The following is a 13,610-nucleotide window of genomic DNA, read 5'->3' as shown; positions in this document are numbered from 1 at the left end:
ATAGAACTGAAAAATATTTAGTGGCCCATGGGAGTAGTAGCAACAACCTACAGGCCTACAGTTTTTGTATAGACAAGCAGGACTGTTGACTTTAAAAGGTCCCTTTTTTCTAGATAGTGACAGTAGTAGAGAGCTACGGTAATCCAACATACCATTCAACCCATTTGCACCATAGGGGGAAGAAGCCCCCAAACCAGCACACCCAACAATAGCACTATTCAGAGAAGAGAAGAAGAAATTAAGCAAATATTAATTTGACCTTTATATAAATATTCATATATTGCTACTAGAAGGTGTCAGTACCCAATAACACTCCTGTAAGTGTTTAATGTTCATGAAAATACTACCAATGGATTATATTATTATCTTAGTACAACTAAGTACACAATACCAAATATGTTTATAATGGAGTATTGACTTGTCAACTATACACTAAAACAAAAATTTGGGCATAATATGCAGATGTAAAGCAAAATCTTGGCCCTTCAGTTAAGAAAAAGATCAGGGATCATAGAGAAAATAGGGGCATTCACCATGTACTGATAGAATACTAAAGGGAATATTTGTTAAACATTTTAGCTTTGGTTGTAGTATGTACAGGTATGGGTTTAGTTAGACGCCATTTTATCCAATAATCCACATTTTTAAAATGTATTTCCTTTTTCTTTGTAATATTAAAATAGTACCTTCTGATTGATCCAAATTAAGATATAATTAATCCTTGTTTGAAGCAAAACCAACCTATTGGGTTAATCTAGGGGCCCATTTACTAAGGGTCGAAGTGAATTTTCGAATTAAAAAACGTAGAATTTCTAAGTAATTTTTGGGTACTTCGACCATCGAATAGGCCAAATTCGACTTCGACTTCGATTCAAATTGAAAATACTTCACAAATTCGACCATTCGAAAATCGAAGTACTGTCTCTTTAAAAAACTTCGACTTCGACACTTCGCTACCTTAAACCTGCCGAATTGCTATGTTAACCTATGGGGACCTCCTAGAACCTATAGCTAGTATTTGGCTAAGTTTTGAGAAGTCGAAGGAATTTTTTGTAAAATCGTACGATCGTACGATTAAATTGTTCGAAATCGTTCGAAGTACGTTCGAAGTACGATCGTACGATCTTAAAAATCCTTCGACTTCAAATGTCGACTACCCTATTCAATGGTCGAATTTTGAAGTTTTTTTCACTTCGAAATTCGACCCTTGATAAATCTGCCCCTAATGTTTACATTATTTTCTAGTAAAGATATCAAGATCCAAATTACAGAAATATCCATTATCCAGAAAACCCCAGGTTCTTAGCATTCGTTATAAAAGGTCCCATACCTGTATTTATAGTCTCTAATGAGTTAATCTAATAAATGTTTCAGCATTTGTTTCAAATCTAGAAACCCATTAATAACAACCAATTATATATGTATGCATTTTCAGACAAGTGGCCTGTAAGTGCTATCCACTGATTGGTTTCTGGAAGTTACTACACATGGTGGAAGTGTGACATCTATTACATTATCCCTTTTTTCTTGAAATGCATAGGCATACTAATGTTTGGTTAGTGTCACTTGGGGTCATAAATATTATGCTCTGTTATTTACTTATACTTTTACCACCAATAATGGCAGTTACTACCAAAACAGTCCAAGTAAACATAAGAAGCCTATTTATTACATGCCATACAGAATCTAAAACATGGTGTTAACATTTGTGGTCCTCCAAGAGTTTTATAGCCCCCAGCCTGCCAAAGAGTTTACTTTTTTTTAATAATCATTATCTGCTTGTAACAACATATTAACATGATGTCAAATAAGTAAATTGAGCTTTTGGGCAGGCTGAGGGTTATACAACCCTTGGAGGGGTAATAAAATGATATTATTGTATTGCCATTATTTTATAGTGTTTAGCTAAACTTTTGTTTATTAAGACTTAAACTGAGGTTGTCAGCTATTGTAATTGTTAAACATTTTAGATTTTTCTACAGAGCAATAAAAACACTTAGATAAACTTTGTTCACTTTGAGTCTGTTTCCATGTTTTATGCCAAGAACATTGGTTTGTAAACAAAATAGGGAAGCCAAGTTCCCCTTCCTTAATGTCAGAATGTGCTAGAGCCACACAAATATATGTCTGAGTTTGATTTTGTCAACTACACCTGTGTTTGTAGAACTCACACAGATACACTCCGTACAAAAAGATTAGTTTAGATGGCTTTGGCTATTCTATTTTCCACAGTTTCCTGCCATCTTTACCTCTAGCGCTGCACTAAAACTGAACCTATGTTATTAACAGACACGAGGCTCAAAAATGGCAAGAAGAGGTGACACAGACAAGTAATAAGATCTTAACAAATATAATTGCTAAGGGGCAGATTTATCAAAGGTTGAACTTAAAATTCGAATTAAAAAAAAATCGAATTTCCAGCTAATTTTTGTGTACTTCGACTAGGGAATAGTCCAAATTCGAATTTGAAAAAAACCCCGAAAATTCGAATTTGGCGGAATACAGACCTATTGGATCAAAAACGGACCTATTCGGCGAAAAAAAAAACTTCAACTTAATTTCGGTTAGTCTTTTTGAATTAGAATTTCAAAGTTTTTCAAATTCTAAATTTGACCCTTGATAAATATGCCCCTAAATTAACTTTTAGTACATTATCGAATTGCCAATTCTAAGCAACTTCTCAGTTGGTCTTTATCATTTATTTTTATTCATTATTTTTAATTATTTGCCTTCTTCTTCTGACTGTTTCCAGCTTTCAAATGGAGGTCACTGACCTCTTCAAAAAACAAAACAAATGCTCTGTAAGGCTACACATGTATTGCTATTGGTACTTTTTATTACTCATCTTTCTATTCAGGCCTCTCCTATTCATATTCCTGTCTCTTATTCCAATCATTGCATGGTTGCTAGGGTAATTTGGACTGCTGAATTAAAAGCTAACAACTTAAAAAAACACATAATAAAAATGAAAACATATTGCAAATTGTCTCAGAATATCACTCTATACATCATACCAAAGGTTATCTCAACAGTGAACAAGCCCTTCAATGGCCAATCTGCAGCAAACCTTAAACCTGCCGAATTGCTATGTTAACCTATGGGGACCTCCTAGAACCTATAGCTAGTATTTGGCTAAGTTTTGAGAAGTCAAAGGATTTTTTTGTTCACTGTTGAGATAACCTAGTATATATGGGAATGGATAAGATCGAATGGGAGTGACAGTCATGAACCAAACTGCAGACCATAGCGTGACACCAAGTTTCTGGTTTTACCACTTGATGATGATGATTCAACCTTTTAACAAAATTATGCTGATATTGTGCAAACTACAAGGAAGTGTAAAGATATAAACAACATAATCTGTTAGTTTATATCAAAAGAGGAAATTAACCTTAAAATGAACTTTTAACATGACATATATTATGTTGCCTGTGTAACAGTGGGGTAACTAGATGTTACTGGGCCCCACAGCTATGTAAAGGCAAATCGATAATTTCTTTTTTACATTTTTTTTAAATGTATTTTTGACTTACAGTTGTCCAGTTTGGTATTTACAGCAAATAGCTATCTAGTTTTTAGGCTAACAGATACTTATTATTATTATTTTTTTAGTGCAGAAAACACATGATTAAGGGGCATGTTTACTAACATTGGAGATAAATATCTTTATTACTGTTCAGTAAAAAAAAAAAAAGAAGGATAATAAACTGGCCCTGCATTTCGATAACCTATAGTAGGAGCACCCATACTTTACTAGTGTGGGGTATACTTTTAGTGATGTTGTCCCATTATGATCTACATACATAAAACTTGCAAAAAAATTGGAAAGGCGGCATTAAAAAGAAAAAAGTGGTTTATTGCAACAGGTCACAGACTGACATCGCCTGAAGCGTTTCGGAAGCAACTCCCTTAATCATAGGCTTCATACATACATAAAAGCATTATTATCATTCTGTTCCATGAAAAATATTACTTAATTCTGATATCGATTTTTGAGAAAATGTATATTGCTATATTTAACCAACCACTATTTCTTATGCAACCTTAATATAAATATCTGAATGAAAAGCATGAAAGAGGAGGGTGATTTAGACAAGCTAAAGGTCTACTGGTAGATCCCAATCTACTTTTTAGGCAGCGCTGACCTATGCTAAATTTAAATACCTATATAGAAACATGTAATACTATCAGAGTTTTTCTTTTAAAAAGGAAATTGCTCTCACAAGCTGTAGGTAAACAATGCAATTGAAATGCACAGTAGATTGCTTTCTATGTCCACTTATTGTTTAATTTGATTTTCCTCCCTTATTATTATCTTTTTTCTTTCTCTTCTTGTTTGATCTTACTCTGTTTCTTTTGAACACGCCCACCCTCCCCCAGGGAAGACACATCTGCAAGGGCTCCCAAGGCACTGTTAAAATCTGCACCCATCCATGCTTTACAAGTCCCCTTCTGCCAACATCTCCCAGACCAGCAGCCTTAAAGGGACATCCGCTGCCTAAAGGAGGAAAAACTGTCTCTCTAGCACACACAGAGCCGGAGAACAAAACGGGGCCTACCTCCTCGACAGAAGCCGGGGACTCGAGTAGTAGAGGCACCGGGAACAAGCTGGGGCCTGAACTGCAGGTCAAACTGCTGGCCTAGTGACGTGGGGCACCTCGGGGAGACTGTGGGCCTAGTGGCGGACAAGATGGCGGTGACAGTAGATTGCAGCGGCCTCTCCAAATCACAAGGTGCTTTTTTTTTGTGGTTTTTGTTTTACTTTTTTTTTGTGAAGCTATGGACGTCGGAACAACTAAGGCCCAGGTCTATAATCGCCAGACACTCCTTCGGTACACAATCATGCATATCTTACGATAAAGGATGGCTTATTGCACACACTACGGGATCTTGGCCTACTTCAGGAGCCGGATTTGTTGACCGCGGTCTCGCCTGGGGCCAATGGAGGAGAAGCACTCGGAAACGTTATATGAGGACGCGGAAGTGCGGAAAGCGAGCAGGAGTCCATGCTAGGCTAAGAACTAACCCCAGCCGACCCGCTCTCCCATTCATACTACTATCTAACGTCTGCTCCATAGAAAATAAAATGGACTACATTCGACTCCAGCAAACTACTCAGCGTGAATTCAGAGACTTCTGCATGTTCGTATTCACAGAGACGTGGATCAGCGAAAGAGTCCCAGATGCCGCCATTCAGCTGGATGGGTTAGTCGTGGTTCGAGCTGCTCTGAGCGGTAAGAATCGCAGTGGTGGTTTTTGTGTTTACATCAACACGAAATGGTGCAGGAACTCTGTGCTTGTGTCCAGTCACTGCTCACTGCTGGTGGAGTTTGTTGTTGTGAAGTGCAGACCCTTTTATTTACCCCGTGAGATTGCCTCCATTCATATTATTGGAGTTTACATTCCTCCCAGCGCGAACAACAAAGATGCACTCTGGGAGCTGTACAGCGCTATCACGGACATACAAAACATCTCACCCAGATGTACTGATTATCATGGCTGAAGATTTTAACCATGCAAATCTCAGGACAGTGCTCCCTAAATTCCACCAGCATGTGGAATTTGCTACAAGAGGGCCAAACACGCTGGATCAGGTTTACACAAACATTTCCAGTGCATACCGAGCAGAGCCCCGCCCACACTTCAGATACTCAGACCACATCTCTGTTATGCTGATTCCGGCATACAGACCACTCAGCAGGCACTCTAAACCAGTTCTGAAGCAGGTGAAAACATAGCCAGCAGGAGCCACGACTGCTCTTCAGGACTGTTTTGAGTGCACTGACTGGAACATGTTTAGGGAGGCTGCAACCTACAGCGACTACATCAACTTGGATGATTATAGGTAATCTGTAATCAGCTACATCACAAAGTGCATTGATGATGTCACTGTCTCCAAGTGCATCACTACACGCCTCAACCAGAAGCCGTGGTTGACTGGAGAGGTACGTGTGTTACTAAGGGCCCGGGACTCTGCTTTCAGGTGAGGAAGTCACCCTGAGAACAGCGAGAGCCAAACTTTCCAGTGCCATCAGAGTAGCTAAGCGCGCATACACTCAGAGAAAACACAGCTTCTTCCAGGAGGATGGCGAAACACGGCGCATGTGGCAGGACATCCAGGCTATCACAAACTACAAGTCAACACCATCTGCCTGTGACAGTGATGCCTCCATTGCAGATGCACTGAACGACTTCTATGCACAGTTTGAAGCACAGAACACCACAGGAATGAGGAAAACCATCACTCTGCCTAGTGACCAGGCACTGCATCTGACAGTGGCTGACGTGAGGATGACTCTGGAAAGAGTAAACCCATGGAAGGCTGCAGGACCAGACAATATCCCTGGCAGAGTGCTAAGAGAATGTGCAGATCAGTTGGCAGATGTTTTCACTGACATCTTTAACATCTCCCTGAACACCTCCGCTGTCCCGAAGTGCTTCAAAACCACCATTGTCCCCGTGCCGAAGAAATCATCAGTGTCCTGCCTCAACGACTACCGTCCTGTGGCACTCATCCCCATCATCATGAAGTGTTTTGAGAAGCTTGTCAAGAAACACATCAAAACCCTGGTGCCACCAGCACTGGACCCCCTACAGTACACATACCGTCAAAATCACTCAACAGACGATGCAATAGCCACCACCCTCCATCTGGCCCTCCCTCATCTGGCCAAAAAGACACCTACGTTTGAATGCTGTTCATAGACTTCAGTTCAGCATTCAACACTATCATTCCTCAGCATCTGATAGAAAAGCTGAGCCTGCTTGGACTGAACACCTCCCTCTGCAGTTGGGTTCTGGACTTCCTGACTGACAGACCTCAGTGAGTCTGTTTCCATGTTTTATGCCAAGAACATTGGTTTGTAAACAAAATAGGGAAGCCAAGTTCCCCTTCCTTAATGTCAGAATGTGCTAGAGCCACACAAATATATGTCTGAGTTTGATTTTGTCAACTACACCTGTGTTTGTAGAACTCACACAGATACACTCCGTACAAAAAGATTAGTTTAGATGGCTTTGGCTATTCTATTTTCCACAGTTTCCTGCCACCTCTAGCGCTGCACTAAAACTGAACCTATGTTATTAACAGACACGAGGCTCAAAAATGGCAAGAAGAGGTGACACAGACAAGTAATAAGATCTTAACAAATATAATTGCTAAGGGGCAGATTTATCAAAGGTTGAACTTAAAATTCGAATTAAAAAAAAAATCGAATTTCCAGCTAATTTTTGTGTACTTCGACTAGGGAATAGTCCAAATTCGAATTTGAAAAAAAAACCGAAAATTCGAATTTGGCGGAATACAGACCTATTGGATCAAAAACGGACCTATTCGGCGAAAAAAAAAACTTCAACTTAATTTCGGTTGGTCTTTTTGAATTAGAATTTCAAAGTTTTTCAAATTCGAAATTTGACCCTTGATAAATATGCCCCTAAATTAACTTTTAGTACATTATCGAATTGCCAATTCTAAGCAACTTCTCAGTTGGTCTTTATCATTTATTTTTATTCATTATTTTTAATTATTTGCCTTCTTCTTCTGACTGTTTCCAGCTTTCAAATGGAGGTCACTGACCTCTTCAAAAAAAAAAACAAATGCTCTGTAAGGCTACACATGTATTGCTATTGGTACTTTTTATTACTCATCTTTCTATTCAGGCCTCTCCTATTCATATTCCTGTCTCTTATTCCAATCATTGCATGGTTGCTAGGGTAATTTGGACTGCTGAATTAAAAGCTAACAACTTAAAAAAACACATAATAAAAATGAAAACATATTGCAAATTGTCTCAGAATATCACTCTATACATCATACCAAAGGTTATCTCAACAGTGAACAAGCCCTTCAATGGCCAATCTGCAGCAAACCTTAAACCTGCCGAATTGCTATGTTAACCTATGGGGACCTCCTAGAACCTATAGCTAGTATTTGGCTAAGTTTTGAGAAGTCAAAGGATTTTTTTGTTCACTGTTGAGATAACCTAGTATATATGGGAATGGATAAGATCGAATGGGAGTGACAGTCATGAACCAAACTGCAGACCATAGCGTGACACCAAGTTTCTGGTTTTACCACTTGATGATGATGATTCAACCTTTTAACAAAATTATGCTGATATTGTGCAAACTACAAGGAAGTGTAAAGATATAAACAACATAATCTGTTAGTTTATATCAAAAGAGGAAATTAACCTTAAAATGAACTTTTAACATGACATATATTATGTTGCCTGTGTAACAGTGGGGTAACTAGATGTCACTGGGCCCCACAGCTATGTAAAGGCAAATCGATAATTTCTTTTTTACATTTTTTTTAAATGTATTTTTGACTTACAGTTGTCCAGTTTGGTATTTACAGCAAATAGCTATCTAGTTTTTAGGGTAACAGATACTTATTATTATTATTTTTTTAGTGCAGAAAACACATGATTAAGGGGCATGTTTACTAACATTGGAGATAAATATCTTTATTACTGTTCAGTAAAAAAAAAAAGAAGGATAATAAACTGGCCCTGCATTTCGATAACCTATAGTAGGAGCACCCATACTTTACTAGTGTGGGGTATACTTTTAGTGATGTTGTCCCATTATGATCTACATACATAAAACTTGCAAAAAAATTGGAAAGGCGGCATTAAAAAGAAAAAAGTGGTTTATTGCAACAGGTCACAGACTGACATCGCCTGAAGCGTTTCGGAAGCAACTCCCTTAATCATAGGCTTCATACATACATAAAAGCATTATTATCATTCTGTTCCATGAAAAATATTACTTAATTCTGATATCGATTTTTGAGAAAATGTATATTGCTATATTTAACCAACCACTATTTCTTATGCAACCTTAATATAAATATCTGAATGAAAAGCATGAAAGAGGAGGGTGATTTAGACAAGCTAAAGGTCTACTGGTAGATCCCAATCTACTTTTTAGGCAGCGCTGACCTATGCTAAATTTAAATACCTATATAGAAACATGTAATACTATCAGAGTTTTTCTTTTAAAAAGGAAATTGCTCTCACAAGCTGTAGGTAAACAATGCAATTGAAATGCACAGTAGATTGCTTTCTATGTCCACTTATTGTTTAATTTGATTTTCCTCCCTTATTATTATCTTTTTTCTTTCTCTTCTTGTTTGATCTTACTCTGTTTCTTTTGAACACGCCCACCCTCCCCCAGGGAAGACACATCTGCAAGGGCTCCCAAGGCACTGTTAAAATCTGCACCCATCCATGCTTTACAAGTCCCCTTCTGCCAACATCTCCCAGACCAGCAGCCTTAAAGGGACATCCGCTGCCTAAAGGAGGAAAAACTGTCTCTCTAGCACACACAGAGCCGGAGAACAAAACGGGGCCTACCTCCTCGACAGAAGCCGGGGACTCGAGTAGTAGAGGCACCGGGAACAAGCTGGGGCCTGAACTGCAGGTCAAACTGCTGGCCTAGTGACGTGGGGCACCTCGGGGAGACTGTGGGCCTAGTGGCGGACAAGATGGCGGTGACAGTAGATTGCAGCGGCCTCTCCAAATCACAAGGTGCTTTTTTTTTGTGGTTTTTGTTTTACTTTTTTTTTGTGAAGCTATGGACGTCGGAACAACTAAGGCCCAGGTCTATAATCGCCAGACACTCCTTCGGTACACAATCATGCATATCTTACGATAAAGGATGGCTTATTGCACACACTACGGGATCTTGGCCTACTTCAGGAGCCGGATTTGTTGACCGCGGTCTCGCCTGGGGCCAATGGAGGAGAAGCACTCGGAAATGTTATATGAGGACGCGGAAGTGCGGAAAGCGAGCAGGAGTCCATGCTAGGCTAAGAACTAACCCCAGCCGACCCGCTCTCCCATTCATACTACTATCTAACGTCTGCTCCATAGAAAATAAAATGGACTACATTCGACTCCAGCAAACTACTCAGCGTGAATTCAGAGACTTCTGCATGTTCGTATTCACAGAGACGTGGATCAGCGAAAGAGTCCCAGATGCCGCCATTCAGCTGGATGGGTTAGTCGTGGTTCGAGCTGCTCTGAGCGGTAAGAATCGCAGTGGTGGTTTTTGTGTTTACATCAACACGAAATGGTGCAGGAACTCTGTGCTTGTGTCCAGTCACTGCTCACTGCTGGTGCAGTTTGTTGTTGTGAAGTGCAGACCCTTTTATTTACCCCGTGAGATTGCCTCCATTCATATTATTGGAGTTTACATTCCTCCCAGCGCGAACACCAAAGATGCACTCTGGGAGCTGTACAGCGCTATCACGGACATACAAAACATCTCACCCAGATGTACTGATTATCATGGCTGAAGATTTTAACCATGCAAATCTCAGGACAGTGCTCCCTAAATTCCACCAGCATGTGGAATTTGCTACGAGAGGGCCAAACACGCTGGATCAGGTTTACACAAACATTTCCAGTGCATACCGAGCAGAGCCCCGCCCACACTTCAGATACTCAGACCACATCTCTGTTATGCTGATTCCGGCATACAGACCACTCAGCAGGCACTCTAAACCAGTTCTGAAGCAGGTGAAAACATAGCCAGCAGGAGCCACGACTGCTCTTCAGGACTGTTTTGAGTGCACTGACTGGAACATGTTTAGGGAGGCTGCAACCTACAGCGACTACATCAACTTGGATGATTATAGGTAATCTGTAATCAGCTACATCACAAAGTGCATTGATGATGTCACTGTCTCCAAGTGCATCACTACACGCCTCAACCAGAAGCCGTGGTTGACTGGAGAGGTACGTGTGTTACTAAGGGCCCAGGACTCTGCTTTCAGGTGAGGAAGTCACCCTGAGAACAGCGAGAGCCAAACTTTCCAGTGCCATCAGAGTAGCTAAGCGCGCATACACTCAGAGAAAACACAGCTTCTTCCAGGAGGATGGCGAAACACGGCGCATGTGGCAGGACATCCAGGCTATCACAAACTACAAGTCAACACCATCTGCCTGTGACAGTGATGCCTCCATTGCAGATGCACTGAACGACTTCTATGCACAGTTTGAAGCACAGAACACCACAGGAATGAGGAAAACCATCACTCTGCCTAGTGACCAGGCACTGCATCTGACAGTGGCTGACGTGAGGATGACTCTGGAAAGAGTAAACCCATGGAAGGCTGCAGGACCAGACAATATCCCTGGCAGAGTGCTAAGAGAATGTGCAGATCAGTTGGCAGATGTTTTCACTGACATCTTTAACATCTCCCTGAACACCTCCGCTGTCCCGAAGTGCTTCAAAACCACCATTGTCCCCGTGCCGAAGAAATCATCAGTGTCCTGCCTCAACGACTACCGTCCTGTGGCACTCATCCCCATCATCATGAAGTGTTTTGAGAAGCTTGTCAAGAAACACATCAAAACCCTGGTGCCACCAGCACTGGACCCCCTACAGTACACATACCGTCAAAATCACTCAACAGACGATGCAATAGCCACCACCCTCCATCTGGCCCTCCCTCATCTGGCCAAAAAGACACCTACGTTTGAATGCTGTTCATAGACTTCAGTTCAGCATTCAACACTATCATTCCTCAGCATCTGATAGAAAAGCTGAGCCTGCTTGGACTGAACACCTCCCTCTGCAGTTGGGTTCTGGACTTCCTGACTGACAGACCTCAGTCAGTCAGGATTGGAAACATCATCTCCAGAACCACCACACTGAGCACTGGAGCCCCTCAAGGCTGTGTGCTTAGTCCTCTACTGTTCACTCTGCTGACGCATGACTGTGCAGCCACGCACAGCACAAATATCATAAAGTTCACTGATGACACAACTGTGGTTGGTCTCATCAGCAATAATGACGAGTCACCATACAGAGAGGAGGTGCAGTGGTTCACAGACTGGTGCAGAGTCAACAACCTGTCTCTCAATGTAGACAAAACAAAGGAGATGGTTGTTGACTTTAGGAAGACTAGGAGTGACCACCTGCCACTGTACATTGACAGCTCTAATGTGGAGATCGTCAAGAGCACCAAATTCCTTGGTGTCCACCTGGCGGAGAACCTCGCCTGGTCCCACAACACCAACTACTTAGCTAAGAAAGCCCAACAGCGCTCTCTACGTCCAGCGCAAGCTGAGGAAATCCCATCTCCCACCATCCTTACTCAAAACCTTCTACAGAGGGACTATCGAGAGCATCCTGAGCAGCTGTATCACTGTCTGGGCTAGGAACTGCACTTTCATGGAGCACAAGACCCTACAGAGGATAGTGAAGACAACAGAGAAGATCATTGGTGTCTCTCTACCTTCCATCACGGACATTTACATCACTCGCTGCATCCGTAAAGTCACCAGCATTGTGGCTGATCCAACACACCCCTCACACTCACTGTTCACACTCCTGCCTTCTGGAAAAAGGTACTGAAGCATTAGGGCCCTCACTACCAGACTGTGGAACAGTTTCTTCCCCCAAGCCATAAGGCTCCTGAATACTCAGGGACCGGACAGATCTCTCTCACACTCACACTCCCTCTGACCTTATTGTATAAATAAATAGCCATTGGATACAATTGTTCTCTATGAGCACATCTGCACTTTATCATGTTCTTTATCATGTTCTTCCTACTATCATATCACAATGATACACCCATCATGTCTGACATTTAGCATTATTTACTTAACATATTACATCTGCTGAGTGTGCACTGTCTTGTCCTGTCCCTGCACTAAATTGAATTAAGTTACAATTATTTATTTAATAAGCTGCAAATTCATCATTATGAATTTGCAAGAAGTTACTATTTACGCTCTGCTAAACTTTTATGACACTATAACATTCAACATATTATATTCTGCACCGTTGCTAAACTCTAACAATGCAATGAAGATGCATGTTCCAGTTGCATGGACTGCTTCGAACTGTAGAACATAAATGTGTCAATTAGTTCAAACACTTAACTGAAAGCCAGGAAAATAAATGGGGTAAATATTCGGTATATGTACATAGACAAACAAAAGGCCGAAATATAACAATTACTGGAATGAACATTTAGTTTCTCTCTGTTTTTATGTAAATATTTTATTGGAGTCACAGAGTTCAAGGGAGCAACTGTGCAACACTTAGAATTGTTACATATGTTTATTATGGCAAGGAGAACTAAAGCCTAACTAAAGAAGTAGGCTAGAAATGTTGTACAAGTATGGGATCTGTTATAAGGAAACCTGTTATCCAGAAAGTTCTGAATTTCAGAATGGCCATCTCCCATAGACTCCATTATAATTAAATATCCACATTTTTAAAAAACGATTTCCTTTTTCTCTGTAATATTAAAACAGTACCTAGTATTTGATCCGACATTAAAAGATAATTTATCATTATTTGAAGCAAAACAAGCCTATTGGGTTTGTTTAATGTTTACATGTTTTTCTAGTAGACTTAAGGAATGAAGATTCAAATTACGGAATGATATGTTTTGTGGAAAACCCCAGGTCTCAAGCATTCTGGATAACAGGTTCCATACCTGTACATTATGTTTTGGGCTTCTGTACCAGCTCAAGGCAACCACAGCCCTTTAGCAGTAAAGATATGTGTCTCCAAAGATGCCCCAGTAGCTCCCCATCTTCTTTTCTGCTGATTCACTGCCCATGTTCTGTGCTGCTGTCACT

General features: G+C 40.6%; 1 protein-coding gene across 2 annotated transcripts in view; it reads right to left on the bottom strand.

The window, feature by feature from the left end:
* Positions 1-13,610, bottom strand: part of tspan2.S (tetraspanin 2 S homeolog) — a 90,191-nt gene that overhangs the window by 30,511 nt on the left and 46,070 nt on the right. The gene's annotated exons all lie outside the window — the stretch shown is intronic.

This window comes from Xenopus laevis, chromosome 2S (genome assembly GCF_017654675.1).
Source record: "Xenopus laevis strain J_2021 chromosome 2S, Xenopus_laevis_v10.1, whole genome shotgun sequence".
Lineage (NCBI taxonomy): Eukaryota > Metazoa > Chordata > Amphibia > Anura > Pipidae > Xenopus > Xenopus laevis.
This window is presented reverse-complemented; position numbering and strand designations above follow the sequence as displayed.